Here is a 13,462-nt window from a genome sequence, read left to right on the forward strand (position 1 = left end):
CTTTAAACACTTTTTAAATAATTTTAGTTTTGATAAGCTCTTTCGGCTGATGTCATAGTTTCTATTATTGTAAATAATATTTGATAAACAAAAAAGAAATATATTGGGATATCAATCTATTTGTTTGACAAACTGAAAATATCTCATAACAAACATTGATCTATCTGATAGTATCATTTGCAATATTCTTAAATCTAATATCAGATTACTTGTTTTCGCTTGCGTTTAGGCTGTGGTCGCTAGGTTGAGGGTTCCTATATACACTAAGGCCTAGTTTGGATACTTTGGGATTAGAGTGTTTTAGAGGGATTGGAGCGGGTGTAAATCCCTAATAGATCAAATACTCTCTCAATACATGTCAATCTACTCTAATCCCACTCATTACTAGAGTATCCAAACTAAGCCTAAGGTGGGCCCCTAGGAAGTGAGAGCCTAGGTTGGTCGACCTTCTTGACCCCCTCAGGCACGACACTGTCTGTCACTCATGGATTTAAGGACAAATCCAGATGTATCTCAAATGTATGCCATGATCAAGTCTCACACATATCAGTGTATAGAAAACAATGTCACATATTTATTACTTAATACAATTTCTATACAAAATAGCTAAATAAATTACACGACGACGATGATCCTCCGCAACCATAGTTGACTGGAGACGACAATCTAGATTTCTCTAAACTCATTCTCATGATTCTCCTCCGGCAGTACCTGTGTTTATAGTAAGGGTGAGCTCTCATACGGTCATCGCTCAGCAAGTGTGGGAAAAGTGTAGTGAAGGTTTACCAAGGATAATCGTTAAGACTGAGCATTGCTTTTAATTAAGTTGGTCAAAATTTTGTTAACAATTACTAAGTATAATTAAATACCGAGCCAATTAAATACTTGATCAGTATAGAAATCCCGTAGTGTAATGCATGACATGTTAAATTCAATTCTATCATTTAATCATGCAAGAGTTTCGAGCCGATCATGATCGTGAGCAGACTGATATACCAATTTTACACTCTGCAGTGGTTGCACATCTTTATTCATAAGTCGTGTTACTCATTTGCCAAGGGACAGTGAGTTACATTCATCTCTGCCGAGGAGACGAGGCAGAGTACCACTACGAGACGGTGCCAGACGCGCGCCTGATGCACCGACCGAGCGGGCCCACATGTCGGCGCTAGCCATCAACCGTTGGGCTCGGCTAACGCAGGGTGAGGGAGTTGGGTTGGCTAGGTGTGGAGGTGGGCCGCCGCGGTGGAAAAGTGGCCCAGCGGCAGGTAAAATCCCTTTTCTTTTTCTTTTATATTTTCTATTTTGTTTTTCATTTCAAATTTTCAATTCCAAACTAGATTCAAACAAAATTCAAATTTCAAACTCAATTATAAATACACAAGAATAAATCTATAGCATGAGATGCAAGTTATATTTATTTTTAGTTACTCTATGTAAGCAAATGTTCATAGTTATGAAGAATGATGTCACACCCGGGTTTTGGGGCACAAAGACCCGGGCGCGAACATAATCACCAGGTGTGCTAGGACCAAGTCTCACACATATGATGAATCATGGCACAGGATCGAATGTCACATCTTTACTACATAACAGGAGTTCTATACAAAATAAGTAAATAATTACATTATAAGGAGACAACGGTCCAGCAACCCAAAGTTGACTAGGAGACGACGGCCTAGATCTCTCACAAACTCATCGCAGCATCCTCCATGCGCCTCATCCTGCGGTACCTGTTCTTGACCTGTGGGGGGGTGTGAGACAGCAAGAGTGAGCTCACATACGTTCATCGCTCAGCAAGTTGTGGGGAATAATGTGCATGAACTCGCCAAAGGTGGGAGCTCACGTGAAGTGTAAGGCTTACCAAAGAGGATGGCTGAAGCTGAGCATTGCTTTTAAAGTTGGTCAAAATTTTATTAGCAATTACTAAGTATAAGTAAATACCAAACCCAATTAAATAGTAGAACAAAAGTAACAACATCACCTGCGATGCAATGCATATGACAAATTGAGTTTAAGTTCCATAATTTAATCATCAGAGAGTCCTGAGCTGCTCATGACCGTGAGCTCGGCTAGTATACCAGTTTTACACTCTGCAGAGGTGGTACCCTTTACCCACAAGTCGTGTTACCCATCTGCCAAGGGATCGCGACTTCCCATACACCTCTACCGAGGAGGCGAGGCAGGGTAACACTACGAGGCCTTTACAAAGTTCCGCTAGCTTCAGAAAACCCGCTACAGTTTATGGGAAGCTCCAATGCAGGAATCCCTTGCAGGACCGCCATCGCAGCAAAATCCTCCCGAGGGCCTCCCTACACTGACCACTCCCCTACTGCCCTTGCCCCTTTCGGGTAAGGTAGTCTTCCACTAGCTTTCCTAATTAATCAGCCAAGGGCGTCCATAAACCCTTGTGGTGGCACGTGTTTCTCAAGTTAAGCTCTATGTTCCAATTAACATTTAATGATCTTGTCATGAACATAAATAAAATAACAACATAATTGGTACATAGATATAATGAAATATTAACCCAAAACCATATAAAGCAGTAGCAGAACTACCCAAGTGATTCAGGGGTAAACAAGGCATAAAGATAGACAAACTAGGGTAACCTATTGGGTCCCATCAAAATTAACCTATGCAGATCATTATGATTAATCAGAACATGAGTAGGTAAAAAGAAGTGATCAAGGGCACAACTTGCCTGGCACTTGAGATTCCAGTTACCAGGGTAATTCTTCAGATCCTCGAAACCTCGCGCTAGTCGTAGCAATACAAACATACATGGTATAGATATAATTAACATCACACCAAACATAAGTACAAACTGAATAATAATGATCTACACGTCGCTACGAGATCGTGGGAACAAGAATTACTAAATTCAAAGCTACGATTTAGAAGATATGATTTTTTAAAGGTTTAGGAGTAGGGTACAAAAGAAATCAAGTGCATAACTCCAATTTAAGTTTCATAGCAAATAAAGTTATCAAGGGATAAAAAATATTAATACGAATTTATAGCAACTGGAATAGATTAATTTGGAGGTAAAATGAATTTAATATGAATTAAACAAGTTTCTAGATTTATTTTTACACTAAAAATCAATTTCTGATTTAATTCTGAATTTTTCCAAAGGCTCTGGACTGGGCGCATAATTATCCAAAACCGCAGGGGCTAACTCGCAATATTTCCCAGACTCAGGCTTCCCACGCACTGGACGGCGGGTTTATTTAAAATAAGTACGAGGGCTCTTTAGCAAATATCTACGACCAAAGGGGTATGGTGATATCTAGGCCATGCGATCCAAATCTCACGGCCCAGATTACAATGAGCCAACACCGAAACGGTACGCACCGGACACTGCCAGATTGGCAACCTACGGTCTAGATTTAAAACAACCCGAATCGATTCCGTTCGCCCGATCACAGATCTGTGGCCCAGATCATATGGCGCGAAGGGACACGTCACAACTTCATCTTGGCCGTTAAATCCCTATCCGACGTCCAGCGCACAACCCACCCAAACCCGAGGACCCGGGCGGTAGCGCCGCCCATTCTACCGGCGGAGACCTCGCCGGTGAAGGTCGATACGGTGCCCAGGTGCGTAATGCTCGAAGAGGATAGGCGCTAAGCGATCCTACGGACGCAACAAAGCTGTCGGGGGACTCACCAAAGGCAGGGGCGACGAAGCAGGGATGGTCCACGTCGGAGGCGGCTCCACGGCACTTTCGGGTGTCCGGCGAGCAATTGCCAAGACGCCCAAGGTCCGCAGGCCAAATTGATGGTTTCTGGGACTCCACGAAACAATGGTGCTGCCCTAGAGTACCACACCGATGTCCAGGCAACCCAGCCGCGCGCGCGCACCGGCAGCGGACTGCCCGCGACAAGGCTGTGGAGGCGACTACGAGCTCCCACACCCAGCAATGGCGACGCGAAATTCTAGCTTCTTGGCTCGGTTGTGGTGAGCAGAGGGGAGCACGAGGGTCAGGTTTTATAGCCCATGGGAAGATCATCTGGTGAACAACTCCGCGATTTCCGATTGAGTTTGTTGCGCATGGATCGGTTACGATGGTTACGTGACGGAGCCTGGCGTCCTAAGCCCACTCGCAAGCGACACAGTAAAAAAAATCTAATGCAGCATCATCCGATCACCAAGATGCATGCGAGCCTGTGGCTAGAAAAAAAAAATAATAAGAAAAACGTGGCCTGGTGCAATGGGATTCTACAGTTGGGCTGAAGAAAAATATAAAAATCAGAATGGTCGTGCATTAGGGAGTTGGCCGAGAGGACTTGAGGTAAGTTTTTATTTTCTTTTTTCAAAATTCAGTTTTCTTTCTTTATTTTCTTTTGCAAATCTCAAAATCAAACAACAAAGTTCAAATTTTAACCTCCAATAAATGCACAATTCAAAATCTCAGCATGGATGCAAATTTATAACTTTATTGATTTATCTTATTTAAGCAAAAGCTCCTAAATATGTACTTCACAAACCCAAAATATCTATTAAAAATAACTCCTAGTGTATATCTTTCATTAAGAGATAATTTTAACTTAAGTCCTTATAGTGTACTTATAATGATATAGTTTAACTAAGTAATAGCTTTGTTCACGTAGGAATTTTTTTAAAAAAAAATATTAGAAGCATATTTATTTTATTTAGGAGGATTAACTTCAATGGTAAAGAAAATCTTTAAAAAGATATTCTAACTCAAAATTTATGGAGAATTTTACTAAAAGCTCGTCATAGGATTTTCAGGTGTTACAAATCCTACCCCCTTAACAGAAATCTCGTCCTCGAGATTTGTAAGAAAGGAATGTAAAAAAAAGCCTTATTTATAGTTTAGCTTTTAGTTTCTAATTAGTTTAAGAATAAGAAGTTTCATGTTAATTATAAAGTGATTAGGAAACCATGAGTATCTTCTATGCCTAGCCACCTTATTAGGTCAGATGAGGTACGGTTTTAGCAAGTGTGGCAAGGAAGAGTATAATAAGGAAAGACTTCATCCCGATTCCTGAACTCTAGATCTTGATTCCTCTGGCGATCCAACTTGATCTTTGAAGACTTGAGTTGATGCTTATCCTCCTTTGACGTGGTTGGTCTTCTTTGGCCTTCAGCCCTAGAGTTGCCATCCGTGTTAAGGACATATGGTTAAGATCAGTGCTTGGGATGGGTAGGCCCAACACGGTTTACTTTGCTTTTGGGATAAATGGGTTGGGCAACCTATAACATAGGCTAGGTTGTGGTTTCACGGAGAGTTGGTCTAAGACACCAATTCAGGTTTAGCACCCATTTATAGGAATATAATCTAATCTATGTTACCAGTATTAACTAACTTGTTTAAGTAACTTAGATTAGAGTAGCTCAACTTAAGGTTAGACTTCGTTAGGTTGGATTAATCTATCACATCAGATATAGGTTAGATTGTTATGACTAGATAGACTAGATAAAATCTCATTAATTAGATCATGGTTGTTACTTTAGGATGAGATAAGTAAAGTGGTTAGGATAAGATGATTCCTTCAAGATAAGATGAATCTATTGGAATAAGAGAGAATCTTTTAAGATAAGATGGATCTATTAAGATAAGAGAGATAAGATGGATCTATATGAAATAGATACACTTTAATGGAGGATAATCTAGGTTGTTTAGTTATCTCATGAATTTTATTCATTTATATTTATGCCTATATGTATATGTAGATGTAATTGTGGACATTACTCCACAACTCATCACACTCAATCAAAGATCCAAATCAGACAAGTATCGTAAGAACAAACATTCAAGCATACAAATATTTATAAAAAAATAGTTTTGATGTGGTTCCTATGAATAGGTCTCCTATTCCTAAAGGTCACTTTAGGCACAGGATTTCAAAGTGTGAAATCCACATTTGTCTTTAGAAGGAAAAGGTAAGAATGATCAGAGTAAAGTGGAAATAGATGAGAAAAGATTAAGAAAAGTTTAGAAAAGAATCAGAGTAGCAAGGGTAAGTAAAGAATGGTTGTCCAGTTCTATCTAGGTTTCGTCCTACAGTCAACATTCCTCTGATACCACTTCTGTCACACCCGGGTTTTGGGGCACAAAGACCCGGGCGCGAACATAATCACCAGGTGTGCTAGGACCAAGTCTCACACATATGATGAATCATGGCACAGGATCGAATGTCACATCTTTACTACATAACAGGAGTTCTATACAAAATAAGTAAATAATTACATTATAAGGAGACAACGGTCCAGCAACCCAAAGTTGACTAGGAGACGACGGCCTAGATCTCTCACAAACTCATCGCAGCATCCTCCATGCGCCTCATCCTGCGGTACCTGTTCTTGACCTGTGGGGGGGTGTGAGACAGCAAGAGTGAGCTCACATACGTTCATCGCTCAGCAAGTTGTGGGGAATAATGTGCATGAACTCGCCAAAGGTGGGAGCTCACGTGAAGTGTAAGGCTTACCAAAGAGGATGGCTGAAGCTGAGCATTGCTTTTAAAGTTGGTCAAAATTTTATTAGCAATTACTAAGTATAAGTAAATACCAAACCCAATTAAATAGTAGAACAAAAGTAACAACATCACCTGCGATGCAATGCATATGACAAATTGAGTTTAAGTTCCATAATTTAATCATCAGAGAGTCCTGAGCTGCTCATGACCGTGAGCTCGGCTAGTATACCAGTTTTACACTCTGCAGAGGTGGTACCCTTTACCCACAAGTCGTGTTACCCATCTGCCAAGGGATCGCGACTTCCCATACACCTCTACCGAGGAGGCGAGGCAGGGTAACACTACGAGGCCTTTACAAAGTTCCACTAGCTTCAGAAAACCCGCTACAGTTTATGGGAAGCTCCAATGCAGGAATCCCTTGCAGGACCGCCATCGCAGCAAAATCCTCCCGAGGGCCTCCCTACACTGACCACTCCCCTACTGCCCTTGCCCCTTTCGGGTAAGGTAGTCTTCCACTAGCTTTCCTAATTAATCAGCCAAGGGCGTCCATAAACCCTTGTGGTGGCACGTGTTTCTCAAGTTAAGCTCTATGTTCCAATTAACATTTAATGATCTTGTCATGAACATAAATAAAATAACAACATAATTGGTACATAGATATAATGAAATATTAACCCAAAACCATATAAAGCAGTAGCAGAACTACCCAAGTGATTCAGGGGTAAACAAGGCATAAAGATAGACAAACTAGGGTAACCTATTGGGTCCCATCAAAATTAACCTATGCAGATCATTATGATTAATCAGAACATGAGTAGGTAAAAAGAAGTGATCAAGGCCACAACTTGCCTGGCACTTGAGATTCCAGTTACCAGGGTAATTCTTCAGATCCTCGAAACCTCGCGCTAGTCGTAGCAATACAAACATACATGGTATAGATATAATTAACATCACACCAAACATAAGTACAAACTGAATAATAATGATCTACACGTCGCTACGAGATCGTGGGAACAAGAATTACTAAATTCAAAGCTACGATTTAGAAGATATGATTTTTTAAAGGTTTAGGAGTAGGGTACAAAAGAAATCAAGTGCATAACTCCAATTTAAGTTTCATAGCAAATAAAGTTATCAAGGGATAAAAAATATTAATACGAATTTATAGCAACTGGAATAGATTAATTTGGAGGTAAAATGAATTTAATATGAATTAAACAAGTTTCTAGATTTATTTTTACACTAAAAATCAATTTCTGATTTAATTCTGAATTTTTCCAAAGGCTCTGGACTGGGCGCATAATTATCCAAAACCGCAGGGGCTAACTCGCAATATTTCCCAGACTCAGGCTTCCCACGCACTGGACGGCGGGTTTATTTAAAATAAGTACGAGGGCTCTTTAGCAAATATCTACGACCAAAGGGGTATGGTGATATCTAGGCCATGCGATCCAAATCTCACGGCCCAGATTACAATGAGCCAACACCGAAACGGTACGCACCGGACACTGCCAGATTGGCAACCTACGGTCTAGATTTAAAACAACCCGAATCGATTCCGTTCGCCCGATCACAGATCTGTGGCCCAGATCATATGGCGCGAAGGGACACGTCACAACTTCATCTTGGCCGTTAAATCCCTATCCGACGTCCAGCGCACAACCCACCCAAACCCGAGGACCCGGGCGGTAGCGCCGCCCATTCTACCGGCGGAGACCTCGCCGGTGAAGGTCGATACGGTGCCCAGGTGCGTAATGCTCGAAGAGGATAGGCGCTAAGCGATCCTACGGACGCAACAAAGCTGTCGGGGGACTCACCAAAGGCAGGGGCGACGAAGCAGGGATGGTCCACGTCGGAGGCGGCTCCACGGCACTTTCGGGTGTCCGGCGAGCAATTGCCAAGACGCCCAAGGTCCGCAGGCCAAATTGATGGTTTCTGGGACTCCACGAAACAATGGTGCTGCCCTAGAGTACCACACCGATGTCCAGGCAACCCAGCCGCGCGCGCGCACCGGCAGCGGACTGCCCGCGACAAGGCTGTGGAGGCGACTACGAGCTCCCACACCCAGCAATGGCGACGCGAAATTCTAGCTTCTTGGCTCGGTTGTGGTGAGCAGAGGGGAGCACGAGGGTCAGGTTTTATAGCCCATGGGAAGATCATCTGGTGAACAACTCCGCGATTTCCGATTGAGTTTGTTGCGCATGGATCGGTTACGATGGTTACGTGACGGAGCCTGGCGTCCTAAGCCCACTCGCAAGCGACACAGTAAAAAAAATCTAATGCAGCATCATCCGATCACCAAGATGCATGCGAGCCTGTGGCTAGAAAAAAAAAATAATAAGAAAAACGTGGCCTGGTGCAATGGGATTCTACAGTTGGGCTGAAGAAAAATATAAAAATCAGAATGGTCGTGCATTAGGGAGTTGGCCGAGAGGACTTGAGGTAAGTTTTTATTTTCTTTTTTCAAAATTCAGTTTTCTTTCTTTATTTTCTTTTGCAAATCTCAAAATCAAACAACAAAGTTCAAATTTTAACCTCCAATAAATGCACAATTCAAAATCTCAGCATGGATGCAAATTTATAACTTTATTGATTTATCTTATTTAAGCAAAAGCTCCTAAATATGTACTTCACAAACCCAAAATATCTATTAAAAATAACTCCTAGTGTATATCTTTCATTAAGAGATAATTTTAACTTAAGTCCTTATAGTGTACTTATAATGATATAGTTTAACTAAGTAATAGCTTTGTTCACGTAGGAATTTTTTTTAAAAAAAATATTAGAAGCATATTTATTTTATTTAGGAGGATTAACTTCAATGGTAAAGAAAATCTTTAAAAAGATATTCTAACTCAAAATTTATGGAGAATTTTACTAAAAGCTCGTCATAGGATTTTCAGGTGTTACAAATGATATATAATTAACACCATTAATTAAGGATCCCTTCATACAATTTCATTAAGGCAATAAATTTTATCCACGTCAAAATCATAATGTTTATTGAACAGAAGGCCACAGCTGAGAAAAAAACACGACTAAGGTATAGGTAAGCACAATAACAAAACTAAGGACACCAATTTAAAAAACTCTTATAAAAACATATCTATTTAGTTTAGATCTTTTAGAGAATACTTCTAACAAAACAAAAGATAACCCTTATAGAAAAAATCTTGTTTCTAAGCATGTTTATAAGCTTAACAGAATCCTGCTAAATCTTCACAGTTGAGATTTTATGGTGTTACACTATCTCTACCTCATCAAGCCCAACGCCATGGCCGAGCCAAAGCTCGAGTTGGCTGGCTGTTCTCGTCGCTGACATTCAGCTCGAACATATCCTACACCGTCCACAACTCAGGTTTTGTCTCCTCTACTTGTGGCTCCCCATCCTCGGCCAGCTGTCACCGATTCATACTCGATACCGTACACATCCATGCTAGTGGCCATAGGGGCTCTGCGTCCTCTGCTGTCTGAAGAAGAGATGAGAGGGAGGTCGTTTGACACTCTGTGTCAAAGTCAGGGTGATCGCGCACCCAAAGTCGGCTAGGTTGTGTTTGGTTTCATCAGTTTTTGATAATATTGTTCATAATATCAGCTAAGAAAACAAATAGATCTTATTCTGACGCCACATAATGGTTATCTGTGCAAAAATCTGGCTATCCCGCTGAACCTGCTAATGGGCGATAAGGCGTCTTTGGATTCATCAGTTTCTGATAATACTGTTCATAATATCAGCTAAGAAAACAAACAAATCTTATTCTAGCGCCACATAATGGTTATCTGTGCAAAAATCTGGCTATCCCGCTGAACCTTGCTAATGGGGAGATAGGGCGTGTTTGGATTCATCAGTTTCTGATAATACTGTTCATAATATCAGCTAAGAAAACAAACAAATCTTATTCTGGCGCCACATAATGGTTATCTGAGCAAAAATCTAGCTATCCCGCTGAACCCTGCTAATGGGAGATAGTGGAGGCTAATCTAGCATCGGAAATCGTGTGGCATGTAAAGATATGCTACAAGGTAGTACAAGGCACACAGATCAACAAGTCCTTGTACCTATAAATGCACTCAACTACAAGGCGCGTAGATCAACAGGTCTTTGTAGGAATAAATGCACTCGTAGCACTAAATCCAACACATTATCTGTCAACTAGACACTTGCACTGGTATTAGATAGTACTACCAAATTCAACATACTATTTGGATTCTAAAAACCACCAGTAACCAAACGCCCCTTAGAGCATGTACAACCTAGATACGGCTGCACGGTACTCCAAGTATAAGACACAGCTAAAACACAACATAATACAGTGGTCGTGTCTAAAACGTGTGTCTTACCATATTCATTGTACCAATCAGAGCATTCAATAAATTAAAGTGACCAATCAGCTAGCCTCCTGTCTCGAACATAGAGCTAAGACACTGTGTCTTCGTCAAGATACATGTCTTGAGTTTTTTTACATTCACCCCCCTAGACACACTCTAAGACACAACTTAAGACACTCATTGTACATGCCCTTAGTATAGATGGCGGCCGAGATAAATGAGCCGACAAAAAATATGACACTATCCGTAGTGTTTCGGCACAACACATACACGGTTTATATAGTGTTAATGGTGGTCCTACACAGGTCTAGCGGCGAGGCTAAGTCGCCAATATAGCATGGTGGGTTGACACGAACACAACATGATTAAGTGGTATGATTAGGCACGACTTAGACCAACTAGTGATCTATAGATGTGATTCTAGTTTGTGATTTATTATGATTTTAAACATTATAAATTCACTTTATAATCGTATGAATATTCAAGTTTTAGAGTTATATATGAAATCTTAAATATCTATATTTTTTGAGCTTTTAGAGTGAAATAGTAATTGGGCTGACACAAGCACTATTAGGTGTTAGTGTCGTATAATGCTGTCACGAGACGATTAGGCACTATAGTGTCGTGCCTGAGCCGATGGCTTAGCCCTAGTGGCGGCAGAGTACTAATAGTGCCCCGTCTAATAGTGTCGGGGACCATAATTATGGGTACCCTCAAGGCTCCTAATTCTCAGCTGGTAACCCCCATTGGCATAAAGCTGCAAAGGCCTGATGGGTGCGACTAAGTCAGGGATCAGTCCATTCGAGCGACTCGATCACGCCTCGCCCGAGCCTAGCCTCGGACAAGGGCAACCGACCCCGGAGGATTTCCGTCTCGCCCGAGGCCCCCCTCCAACGGCGGATATATTTCCGGCTCGCCCGAGGCCCTGCCTTCGCTAAGAAGCAACCCTGACCAAATCGCCGCACCAACCGACCAAATCGCAGGAGCATTTAATGCAAAGGTGGTCTGACACCTTTATCCTGACGCGCGTCCCCCAGCCGACAGAGCCGAAGTGACCGCCGTCACTTTGCCGCTCCACTGACCGGCCTGACAGAAGGGCATCACCGCCTGCGCCACTTCGACTGCGGTGCCACTTGACAAAGTGAGACTGACAGGCAGTCAGGCCCGGCCGAAGGCACCATAGGAAGCTCCGCTTCGCCCAACCCAGGGCTCGGACTCGGGCTAAGTCCCGGAAGACGGCGAACTCCGCTCCGCCCGACCCAGGGCTCGGACTCGGGCCAAGTCCCGGAAGACGGCGAACTCCGCTCCGCCCGACCCAGAGCTCGGACTCGGGCTAAGTCCTGGAAGACGACGAACTCCACTCCGCCCGACCCAGGGCTCGGACTCGGGCTAAGTCCCGGAAGACGGCGAACTCCGCTCCGCCCGACCCAGGGCTCGGACTCGGGCTAAGTCCCGGAAGACGGCGAACTCCGCTCCGCCCGACCCAGGGCTCGGACTCGGGCTAAGTCCCGGAAGACGGCGAACTCAGCTCCGCCCGACCCAAGGCTCGGACTCAGGCTAAGTCCCGGAAGACGGCGAACTCCGCTCCGCCCGACCCAGGGCTCGGACTCAGGCTCAACCCCAGAAGACGACGAACTCCGCTTCGCCCGACCCCAGGACTCGGACTCCGCCCTGGCCTCAGCCGACGGCCTCTGCCTCGCCCGACCCAGGGGCTCGGACTCGACCTCGGCCACGGAAGACAGACTCGACCTCGGCTTCGGAGGAGCTTCCACATCGCCCAACCTAGGGCGCAGGCCAGCCACGTCGATAGGAGGCGCCATCATCGCCCTACCCCGAGCTGACACGGGCCACAGGAAACAAGACCGGCGTCCCATCTGGCTCGCTCCGCCAGATAGGCAATGATGGCGCCCCCCATACTCTGTGACGACGGCGGCTCTCGGCCCCCTTACGGAAGCAGGAGGACGTCAGCAAGGACTCAACCGCTCCAACAGTTGTCGCTCCGCCAGGCTCCATCGCTCCTCCGACGGCCACGACATCACACCAGCTGGGTGCCAAAATCTCTCCGGCTGCCACAACGGCATGTACTTAGGGCGCTAGCTCTCCTCCGCTAGACACGTAGCACTCTGCTACACCCCCTATTGTACACCTGGATCCCCTCCTTACGCCTATAAAAGGAAGGACCAGGGCCCTCTTAGAGAGGGTTGGCCGCGCGGGGACGAGGACGAGACAGGCGCTCGCTTGGGGCCGCTTGCTCCCTCTCCCGCGTGGACGCTTGTAACCCCCTACTGCAAGCGCACCCGACCTGGGCGCGGGACGAACACGAAGGCCGCGGGATTCCCACCTCTCACGCCGGTCTCCGGCCGCCTCGCTCTCCCCCCTTCGCGCTCGCTCTCGCGCTCGACCCATCTGGGCTGGGGCACGCGGCGACATTCACTCGTCGGCCCAGGGACCCCCCGGTCTCGAAACGTCGACAAATAGTATAGCACTTAATAGTGCTAGTGATAGTGTAGTGTCGTGAGAAGACTTGTCATGTACATATCTTTTAGGCAAATTAGGAAATCGGCCGTTTCTGTAGTTTGTTTTCATGTAATTTTATTTATGTTTATGGAGGTAATCGTTTGAACTGTTGTTGGTTCTTTGATTTTGGCATGTTGCATTTACTTGAAATTGAGTTGATCTAAAGAATTGTT

General features: G+C 44.1%; 1 long non-coding RNA gene across 1 annotated transcript; it reads right to left on the bottom strand.

The window, feature by feature from the left end:
* Window positions 1–2,174: 2,174 nt before the first annotated feature.
* On the bottom strand, window positions 2,175–9,193 carry LOC118473274 (uncharacterized). Its single transcript, XR_004852555.1, has 3 exons — window positions 8,261–9,193; window positions 3,670–7,348; window positions 2,175–2,757 (listed from the first exon to the last, which is right to left on the bottom strand). It is a non-coding gene; the product is annotated as an uncharacterized lncRNA (long non-coding RNA).
* Between the last annotated feature and the right edge of the window lie 4,269 nt (window positions 9,194–13,462).

Source organism: Zea mays, chromosome 1 (assembly GCF_902167145.1).
Source record: "Zea mays cultivar B73 chromosome 1, Zm-B73-REFERENCE-NAM-5.0, whole genome shotgun sequence".
Taxonomy (NCBI): domain Eukaryota; kingdom Viridiplantae; phylum Streptophyta; class Magnoliopsida; order Poales; family Poaceae; genus Zea; species Zea mays.